Source organism: Rhinoderma darwinii, chromosome 3 (genome assembly GCF_050947455.1).
Source record: "Rhinoderma darwinii isolate aRhiDar2 chromosome 3, aRhiDar2.hap1, whole genome shotgun sequence".
NCBI lineage: Eukaryota > Metazoa > Chordata > Amphibia > Anura > Rhinodermatidae > Rhinoderma > Rhinoderma darwinii.
The window spans coordinates 395,850,993-395,862,458 of NC_134689.1; the positions used below are offsets into that span (position 1 = coordinate 395,850,993).

Genomic DNA, 11,466 nt, shown 5'->3' on the forward strand with positions numbered 1-11,466 from the left:
TTGGAATAACCAGTAGGTTTTATTGGAAGTGCTACTCTCAAACTCTATTTTTGGATTACAATCGATCTAACAACCAGTGAGATCATATGTCCGTGCACTTCAAATAGGAATATGGATCTGGCTTCAATCAGTGGCGGAGTACCTTAACCCCTTAGTGACAAGCCTATTTTAGGACTAAGCAATTTTTTTTCGTTTTTCCATCGTCCCATTTAAAGTGCTCTAACTTTTTTATTTTTCCGTCAATTTAGTTATAGGTGGGCTTGTTTTTTGCAGAATGAGACATTTTGCGGGTACATGGGACTTATTGATTAAGTTTTATTATTACTTTTTTGCGGGCAAAGAAAAAAATAGCAATTCCGCCATAGTTTTTTGCGTTTTTTTTTGTGGTTTAAATTACATATTAACTTTCTTGTTTGGGTCATTACGGTCGTGGCGATACCATATATGTGTGCTTTTATTTCTGTTTTACACTTTTACTAAATAAAACCACTTTTTAATGGAAAAAATGTTTGTTTGTTTTTTAAACTGTAAGCTTTATTAATATTTTTTATTTAACATTTATTACATATTTTTTTAGTCCCACTAGGGGACTTCAATATGCGATCTTTTGCTTGCTGCCATAATGCTTTGGTATACTTAGTATAGTGTAAAACTAACAGGCAATCTATAAAAGCTCTTGCACACGACCAAGTTCGGGCCGTGAAAAACGGTTCGTGTGTCGGCCAGGACCGCTGTACAGGTCAACAGGTCAACTGCAGTACAGGTCAGTTCGCTGAACTGTTGTTTTAGACACATGTCTGGTAGCCCCCTGGTTGACTTTTACAGTGAGCTGCTCCACTGTAGTGTGTTGTTCGGCCCTCGCCCACCTTCGTATCCGACGTTCACCTGTCACATCAATGGCACGTGGGGGTCCGCAGTTTCCACGTCGGTTATTCCCAATGGTGCCCACTCACGATACACTTTCACCACAGCAGCACATGAACAGTTCACAAACTGCGCTGTTTGAGAAATACAGCCACCCTTGGCCTTTGGTGACAGCGGGTTTTGCATCTCTCTGACACACAGGATCTACCTGTTATTGATCACATCTAAGTTCATAACTTAGACCCACGGTCACTGAAGCCGTCAGTCCCGCTGACCTGACAGATCTGGGTTTCAGCGCAAGATACAGATTCTCCAGGATACATAGAAGCTGTATCTCAAGAAGTTAATTTTTTTAAATAAAAAAACAATTAAAAGGTTTTATTTAACCCCAATGATGCATTATTTTATGCATAAAAAAAAAGTGTTTATATAGCCTTTAATCTAATTAGTGAAACTAAAATTACATATATGATACATTCATTAGGTGGGGAAGGGTAACTAAACTTATTTATTTTTTTTGCAGAAAAATAAGACGACTCTGGCCATCCATAGACACATGTGATATCAAAAACACATGAAAAGGCCCACTTAAAAATTACACATAGAAAAAACAAAACACTGTCATATATGCGCACAAGAAAAATGCCCACAATTCTGAAACACGGAAAAATACCCACACAGAAAAATACACACATTTCATTTATAATTCGACATAACCATGTAGATAACAATTCATCACCCATATCTAAGAGTGAATAGGTATCAAAGCTAGGACGAGGGGTAGGCAAGGGTAGGCTATAGCCTAGGGCGCCATCTCACAGCAAGCAGGGGGTGCAATATAATTGAGCGCCAATTTCAAGTGTATATATATATATATGTATACAGTTGAAACCTGTGACAGAGCAGGGAGCCACAGTCTGGATGACGCACAGGACGTCAGCGTAAAAGAATGTAAATTAATTGCTATAAGCGCATTGCATTTTCAACTAATTGGCAGGCTGCAGCTGGAAAGTCCAGGTGCCACCAGCAAATAGCAGTAAACGCGATATTGACGAGGATACTTAATAATAAGGAAGATATGTGCATGAGATGGAATTGCCTGAATAAAAGTATCTTTAACACATCTCTTCCTGTATATACAATACTGTGCAAAAGTTTTAGGCGGTTCTGGACAAATGCTGCAAAGTAAAATTGCTTTAAGAAAAATAAGTGTTAATAGTTTTTTTTATCAATTAACAAAATACAAAGTGAACAAACAGAATAGAATTCCAAATCAAATCAATATTTGGTGTGATCAACCTTTGCCTTCAAAACAGCATCAATTCTTCTAGGTACACTTGTACAAAGTCATGTATTTTGTAGGATTATATACCAAACAGGTTATAATGATCATAATTTCCATATGTAGGTTGAAACACAGTCATTAACTGTAACAGAAACAGCTGTGTAGGAGGCTTAAAACTGGGCGAGGAACAGCCAAACTCTGCTACAAAGTTGAGGTTGTGGAAGACAGTTTTATGCCACAGGTCCACCATGGCAAGACTGAGCTCAGCCACAAGACACAAGGTAGTCATACTGCATCAGCAAGGTCTCTCCTAGGCAAAGATTTCAAAGCAGACTGGGGTTTCAAGATGTGCTATTCAAGTTCTTTTTAAGAGGCACAATGAAATGGGCAACGCTGAGGACTGTAGATGCAGTAGTCGGCCAAGGAGCTTAGTGCAGCAGGTCAAAGACACATCATGATTTCCTCCCTTCGAAATCGGAAGATGTCCAGCAGTGCCATCAGCTCAGGACTGGCAGAAAGCAATGGGACCCAGGTACACCCATCCACTGTTCAGCGAAGTCTGGTCAGAAGTGGTCTTCATGGAAGCTTTGTGGCCAAAAAGCCATTCCTTCAACGTTGAAACAAGGCTAAGCGACTCAACTCTGCACAAAAAAACATAGGAACTGGGGTGCAGAAAAATGGCAGCAGGTGCTCTGGACTCATGAGTCAAAATGTGAAATATTTGGCTGTAACAGAGTAAAGTTTGTTCACCAAAGGGCTGGAGAGCGGTACAATAATGAGTGTCTGCAGGCAACCATAAAGCATGGTGGAGGTTCCTTGCAAGTCTGGGGCTGCATTTCAGCAAATGGAGTTGGGGATTTGGTCAGGATTAATGGTATCCTCAATGCTGAGAAATACAGGCAGATACTTATCCATCAAACAATACCATCAGGGAGGCATGTGATTGGCTCCAAATTTATTCTGCAGCAGGACAACGACCCCAAACATACAGCTAATTACATTAACAACGTAAATAAGAAAAAGGTGCCCTGAAATTGGTGATATGGTCCCCACAGAGCCCTGATCTCAGCTTTATTGAGTCTGTCTGGGATATTACATGAAGAGAAGGAAGGAGTTGATGAAGCCTACATCCACAGAAGATCTGTGGTTAGTTCTCCAAGATGTTTAGAACAATCAACCTACCGAGTTCCTTAAAATATTGTGTGCAAGTGTACCTAGAAGAATTTTTTGCTGTTTTGAAGATACATAGATAGATAGATAGATAGATAGATAGATAGATAGATAGATAGATAGATAGATAGATAGATAGATAGATGTTAACGCAATCATCGGCCAAAATATATTAGACTGAAATTTATATTGGGTATGTCCAGTGATTTATCCAGTTTCAAATCATAGGTAATCAATATATCACGAGAGGGGAATAACACACAGATGCTACTGGTATGCTCAAAATACTCCTCTAAGGTTTATTGCCAAACTCAATTATAATAATATCATTCAAAAGGGGCTTAAGCTTGAGGTTAACCAATCAGAGACAATGTGACAATATTTCTTATTCAGCCAATAGCTTACAGTGAGAATATTTCAAATGCATTATTTTAATTCTTCACACATCATGGTTTGCAGGTGGCTTATCTTTCTTGGCAATAATATCCTTGTAAGATGGGAAGACATACTCACATGCATATTTGAATGTGTCTCCCTCTTTCCATCTCACTCAATGTTCCTTCCTTCCAAGCCTCGTATGGGAACCAAGGGTAAACATAGCTCAACTTATAAACATAAAAACCTGCCCTAAAGGACTAATGACTTTCTTATTAGCTCTGTTTTTGGGCTAGCTGAATTAAGTAGCTGATATAAGTGGAGTTATTAAACCGGATTGTGTTGCTTTGTTCCTGCGTGTGATACTGTGCGAGATAACTGAATTTGAGTGCTTGCAAATTGAAGATAGTAAAAACTGACACAATTTAAAAAACTTTTTCTTTGCAGCTTCTTTCCTGCTGAGCAGCTGACTAGGGGGAGGGGTTAACTGCTCTCAGGTTATATAAATTAGCCTGCAGACCTCTGTTGAGCTTGCTCTCTTTTGGGCTAACTGGATTAAGTGCTTGTGATATAAGTGGAGTTATTAAACCGGAGATAAAAAGAGGAGTTAAAGTCCCTGTAAGTACTCATCTTCTTTTCTTTTACTTTTAATTGTTCACTGTTTTTTTTGTAACTGGGATAATGGACAGCAAAATTGGAGGTTTTCTTCAGTGCACAGTTTGCCATATGTATGCACGACTGGAGCAGGAGTTCCAGGGTGAATACCTCTATGGCAGTTGTGAGCATGTTGTTCACCTGGAAGCTAGCATTAGAGATCTGGAGGAGCAAAATGCAACACTGGGGGCGATAGACAATCTTGAGCGGAGCATGCAGCTCACTGAGCACGCAGTTAGTGTGGTAGACCTGGAGCGTGAATACATGGGTCAGCAGGACCAGGCGAGTAGCTGGATTAATGTAGTTAGGGGCAGTAGAAAGGGGTCCAAGAAAAGGAAGGCCAATCCTGTTTCTGATATTCCAAGCAAATTGCCAAGTTGGGTGATGATGCAAGCGTGTCGGTCTCAGAAATGGCAGCCCTAGTGGATACTGATCTCCTTAACAGCCGGGAGAACAGCCCAGCTAGTAGTTGGCGGGATGGTAATGCAGGTAAGGCAAGACAATTGGTAGTTGTAGGGGATTCTATAATCAGGAAGATGGATAGAATAATTTGTCGCCAAGACCGCCTCAACCGAATGGTTTGCTGTCTCCCTGGTTCCAGGGTTCGGCATGTGGTGGAACGGGTGGATAAATTACTGGGAGGGGCTGGTGATGATGCAGCTGAGGTGGTCCATGTGTGAACCAATGACAGAATACATGGTAGGTGGAGGAGCCTTAAGAATAATTTGAAAGAACTAGGCTACAAGCTGAAGGGAAGGACCTCCAAGGAAGTATTCTCAGGAATACTGCCTGTGCCATGCCCATCACAGGAAAGACAGAAGGAGCTCAGGGAGCTAAATGCATGGCTGAAGTCTTGGTGTAGAGGAGAAGGCTTTGGGTTCCTAGAGCACTGGGCTGATTATTCATTGGGGTACAAACTGTATTCTGCAGATGATTTGCACCTAAATGGAAAGGGGTCCACTGTGCTGGGGGAGAGAATTTTAGCTGGGGTGGCAGAGTATTTAAACTAGGGCTGAGGAGGGAGGTCAATGTAGAAAATAAAGGGGTAGTCAGGTTAGAGAGGGGTCAGATTATAGATTATATTGGTGTGTGGGGGGGGGGGGGGGAAATAGACGGTGGGGAGAGGACTAGGCAACCGGATAAGGAGATCTTGGTACAAAACAACATTGAAAATAAAAATGCCCAAATAATGTCAAATAATCACATTTATGATACTGAAAGTGAAAAATTGAAAGGCAAGTTAAAGTGTATGTCCACAAATGCCAGAAGTCTAGCAAGAAAAATGGGGGAGCTGGAGGCCTTGGTACTTGAGGAACATATAGATATAGTTGGTGCTGCTGAAACATGGCTAGACTCTTCACATGACTGGGCTGTAAATCTACAGGGTTTTCCACTGTTTCGGAAAGACAGGACAAATAGGAAAGGCAGTGGTGTATGTCTGTATGTGAGAAGTGATATGAAGGTGGTCGTGTATGTCTGTATGTGAGAAGTGATATGAAGGTGGTCGTGTATGTCTGTATGTGAGAAGTGATATAAAGGTGGTGGTGTATGTCTGTATGTGAGAAGTGATAGGAAAGGCGGTGGTGTTTGTATGTGAGAAGTGATATGAAGCTGGTGGTGTATGTCTGTATGTGAGAAGTGATATAAAGGTGGTGGTGTATGTCTGTATTTGAGAAGTGATAGGAAAGGCGGTGGTGTATGTCTGTATGTGAGAAGTTATATGAAGGTGGCGGTGTATGTCTGTATGTGAGAAGTGATATGAAGGTGGTGGTGTATGTCTGTATGTGAGAAGTGATATGAAGGCGGTGGTATATGTCTGCATGTGACAAGTGATATGAAGGCGAGTGTGAAAGAGACAATAGTGGGTGAAGATTGTGAGGAGGTTGAAACCTTGTGGGTGGAATTACAAAGTGAGGTAAACACTGAAATATTACTTTTGGTGTAATCTATAAACCCCCCCCCCCCCCAATATATCTGAGGAGATGGAAGGTCAGCTTTATAAACAGTTGGAGCGGGATGCACAGGCTGGTAATGTAGTGATAATGGGAGATTTTAATTACCGGGATATTAATTGGCGTCATGGTTCGGCTACAACTGCAAAGGGGAGAAATTTCCTCAACCTGTTGCAGGAAAATTGTATGGGCCAGTTTGGGGAAGACTAGAGGTGAAGCTCTGTTGGATCTGGTAATTTCTAATAATGCAGAGCTTGTTGGGAATGTCAATGTTCGTGAAAACCTCGGTAACAGTGATCACAATATAGTTATATTTTACCTATACTGTAAAAAACAAACACAAAAACACTTCATTTTAAGAAGGCCAATTTCCCCAGGACGAGGGCTGCAATTCCAGATATAGACTGGGAAGAACTAGTGTCAAATAATGGTACAAATGATAAATGGGAGATTTTAAAATCTACTTTGGGTAATTATAGTGCAAAATTTAAACGACTAAAATTAAACCCCTCATGGCTTACACCTTCTGTAAAAAGGGAAATACATGACAAAAAAAAGGGCATTTGAAAAATACAAATCTGAGGGTACAGCTGTAGCCTTCTAAATTATAAAGAGCTCAATAAAATCTGTAAAAAGATAATAAAATCAGCAAAAATACAAAATGAAAGGCGGATGGCCAAAGATAGTAAAACAAATTCGAAAAAAATCTTCAGGTATATAAATTCAAAAAAGCCAAGGTCTGAACATGTAGGACCCCTAAATAGTGGTACTGGGGAGTTGGTCACAGGGGATCAAGAGGAGGCAGAGTTAATAAATGGGTTCTTTAGCTCTGTATATACAACTGAAGAAAGAGCAGCTGATGTAGCCGGTGCCAGTGCTGTTAATATATCAGTTGATATACTGAATTGGATGAATGTAGATATGGTCCAAGCTAAATTAAATAAAATAAATGTACACAAGGCCCCGGGACCAGTTCTTAAAGAGCTTAGTTCAGTTATTTCTGTCATCCTCTTCATAATATTCAGATATTCTCTAGTGACTGGTATAGTGCCAAGGGACTGGCCCTGCGCAAATGTGGTGCCTATTTTCAAAAAGGCCTCCAGGTCTTCCCCGGGTAATTATAGACCAGTAAGCTTAACATCCATCGTGGGGGAAATGTTTGAGGGGCTATTGAGGGACCATATACAGGATTATATGAAAATAAATAGTATTATAAGTGACAGCCAGCACGGTTTTACTAAGGACAGAAGTTGTCAAACTAACCTAATCTGTTTTTATGAAGAGGTGAGCAGAAGTCTAGACAGAGGGGCCGCTGTGGATTTAGTGTTTTTGGACTTTGCAAAGGCATTTGACACTGTCCCTCATAGACGCCTAATGGGTAAATTAGGGACTATAGGTTTAGAAAGTATAGTTTGTAATTGGATTGAGAATTGGCTCAAGGACCGTATCCAGAGAGTTGTGGTCAATGATTCCTTCTCTGAATGGTCACCGGTTATAAGTGGTGTACCCCAGGGTTCAGTGCTGGGACCACTATTATTCAACTTATTTATTAATGATATAGAGGATGGGATTAATAGCACTATTTCTATTTTTTCAGATGACAACAAGCTATGTAGTAATGTTTAGTCCATGGAAGATGTTCGTGAATTGCAAGCGGATTTAAACAAACTAAGTGATTGGGCGTTCACTTGGCAAATTAAGTTTAATGTAGATAAAAGTAAAGTTATGCATCTGGGTACCAACAAACTGCATGCATCATATGTCCTAGGGGGAGCTACACTGGGGGATTCTCTTGTTGAGAAGGATCTGGGTGTACTTGTAAATCATTAACTAAATAACAGCACAATGTCAATCAGCTGCTTCAAAGGCCAGCAGGATATTGTCGTGTATTAAGAGAGGCATGGACTCACGGGACAGGGATGTAATATTACCACTTTACAAAGCATTAGTGAGGCCTCATCTAGAATATGCAGTTCAGTTCTGGGCTCCAGTTCATAGAAAAGATGAAAAATACAAAGAAGAGCAACGAAACTAATATGGTGAAATCCTGTCCCATTTAAAACCCCCTCAGAAAAATAAAAGGTGCACTCCGTCCGTCTGGAGAAATAAAGGTTCAACCAGCAGAGGCGACAAGCCTTCTTTACTGTGAGAACTGTGAATCTATGGAATAGTCTACCGCAGGAGCTGGTCACAGCAGGGACAGGAGATGCTTTACAAAAGGCAAAGATAATTTCCTAGAACAAAAAAATATTAGCTCCTATGTGTAGAAATGTTTCCCTTCCCTTTTCCCATCCCTTGGTTGAACTTGATGTACATGTATCTTTTTTTAACCGTACTAACTATGTATGTATGGATGGATGGATGGATGGATGGATGGATAGATAGATAGATAGATAGATGGATAGACATATACACTCACCTTTTGGAGGTAGCAGGCAGCCTGGAGAGCCTCTGCAGAGAGCGTGCTGGATGGAGAAGAGGTCGGATATCTGCCTCCTGCCCTCACATTTGCTGTGATTACATTATCCGGACATGACATTACTCGAGAGTCTGGTTTGAGCTGCTCTCTGGTGCCTGTTTTTTCCGATCACCTCCCCCTTCTCCTTTCTGTCTGAATGCCGACATGTACAGCTAGCGGATGTTGTATGCAGATCTGAGGCGTCTCTCACACCCTTTAGGTGAGAAGTAGAGAGGAGTGATTAACTGTGTGAGAGCTGCAGAGTAATTTGATGACAGCTGCTCCTGTGTGCTACCTTCACTTCGTCGAGTTTGCCCTGTGAGTGCCTCCCCCTCAAGAAAACTGAAGGGCCGCCACCTGCGGACAATAGCTCAACTCGCTTCATGGGAGCTGCGACCTTGCACTCACTACAGAGATCCACACTGCTTCTGGAAGTGAGAACAGCACCAGACCGGTGCGTCCAGAGCTTCATGAAATGGGTTTACATGGTCGCTGCACATCAAGTCTATGATCACCATGCACAATGACAAGCGTCAGCTGGAGAGGTGTAAAGCACGTCGTCACTGGACTCTGGAGCAGCGTGTTCTCTAGAGGCATGAATCACGTCTCTCTATCTGGCAGTCTGATGGAGGAATCTGGGTTTGGCGGATGCCAGGTGAACGCTACCTACTAGAATACATTGTGCCTACAGTACGTGATGAAGGAGGGGTAATGGTCTGGGGCTGATTTTCAAGGTTTGGACCTTTTAGTTCCAGTGAATTATAATATTAAAACTACAGCATTCAAAGGCACAATTGTAGCTTCCAACTTTGTGGGAACAATTTGGGGTTTGTCCCTCTCCTATTCCAGCATGACCGTGCCCTGTGCCAACAGCGAGCTCCATAAAGACATGGTTAGGTGAGTTTGGTGTGGAAGAACTTGACTGACCTGCATAGAGTCCTGACCTCAACCCCATCCAACGCCTTCGGGATGAACTAGAACGGAGATTGTGATCCAGGCCGTCTCCTCCAACAGCCGTGTCTGACCTCACAAATGTTCTTTTGGGTCAACGGGCAAAAATTCCCACAGACGCTCCAAAATCTTGTAGAAAGTCTTCTCAGAAGAGTGGGGGCTGATATGGTCACCAAAGGGGGAACCAACTCCATATTAATGCCGATGAATTTGGAATGGGATGTCCAACAATCTAATAAAGGTGTGATGGTCAGGGGTCCACATACTTTTGACCAGATAGTGTAGCTGCTGGTGAATAATCTTTTGTCTTGGTGCAGAGGTTTTGTCACGGGGGAGGTTTTACGGATACGGTGAAGCATATAAAGCGGACACACATACAAACATATGCCCACAGACTTGAAAGACCCAGTCACTGCTCTCATTATGAAGTGAACAAATAATGTCACTGACAACGCCATCAGAATACCACCACCATAGCCAGCAGAGTGCCCCTCATATAGGCTGCCAGCAGAGTGTACTGGTATAATTTGTGATTTTCCAGGGCAGTAAAAGGGTTAATGGGTACATCACTGGTGATCTAGGGTAGTAAAGAGGTTAGTGTCACTGTCATTTGGTTTTATCTAAGGCATTTGCACATTATTAGAAACAGTGCCACACCTGTGAACAGGTTATTTATAGTATTGCAGCTCCATTCACTTTAATGAAGCTAAGCTGCAATACCAGACACAACCCATTGACAGGTGTGGCGCTGTTTTGGGGAGAAATCAGCCATGTTTTTCTAATCCTGCACAACCACTTCAAATTAGTCCCAAAATATTCTGTTGATCTTTATAGGTGTTGTAGTTCCATCTAAATGTTCTTTTTTTCCTGTCACACAGCTAGAGCTTATATATTTCTGGCTGTTTACAGCCACCACTAGGGGGAGCTCACGGCATATAGATTTATAAAGCTCCTATGTAAGTCAATGGGAGCTGTATAAATACAAATGTAGTCAGCTCCCCCTAGTGGCAGCTGCCGGCTGAGGGAATTTTTGACCCTGTAACCCTGCTTCAATTGCATACATCGCTGGTTCATCATGTTATAAGATGGAAGGGATCATTTATCTCTGGGGACAGTTAAAAATTAGATCCCTATTTAAACAGTAGGGACATGAGAAAATCTCATGGCTATGGTCAGCTACATATAGATAGCAACAGGCCGGGGGTTTCAAAGCGTGAGATGTGGTGGTGCTAATAAAGCTTGACTGCAGATCTGGATGTGACTGGAGAACAGTATATAAGTCAGTATCAAGTCTCATCATATAAGTGACACACTGATAGATACAATAGAGTGTGTAATATGTTGCTTAGACCTTTCTACTTAAAGGGGTTGTCTACATTGGACAATGTCTTTTTGTTAAAATAGATCCCTGACAATAAACAGATCGAACCCCCGCGATCAGCTGTAATCTGTTAAGTAATTCAGCATAAGGGTATGTGCACACACACTAATTACGTCCGTAATTTACGGACGTATTTCGGCCGCAAGTTCCGGACCGAACTCAGTGCAGGGAGCCGGGCTCCTAGCATCATAGTTATGTACGACGCTAGGAGTCCCTGCCTCTCTGCAGGACAACTGTCCTGTACTGTAATCATGTTTTCAGTACGGGACAGTTGTCCTGCAGCGAGGCAGGGACTCCTAGCATCGTACATAAGTATGATGCTAGGAGCCCGGCTCCCTGCACTGAGTTCGGTCCGGTACTTGCGGCCGAAATACGT

The 11,466-nt window shown here is 41.9% G+C and overlaps 1 protein-coding gene across 1 annotated transcript in view; it reads right to left on the minus strand.

The window, feature by feature from the left end:
- Positions 1–9,506, minus strand: part of LOC142750153 (beta-1,3-galactosyltransferase 2-like) — a 62,384-nt gene extending 52,878 nt beyond the window's left edge. The window contains exon 1 of the mRNA XM_075858994.1: positions 8,720–9,506. The gene's annotated coding sequence lies outside the window, so the exon portion shown is untranslated. The remainder of the gene's footprint in view (positions 1–8,719) is intronic.
- Positions 9,507–11,466: the final 1,960 nt, after the last annotated feature.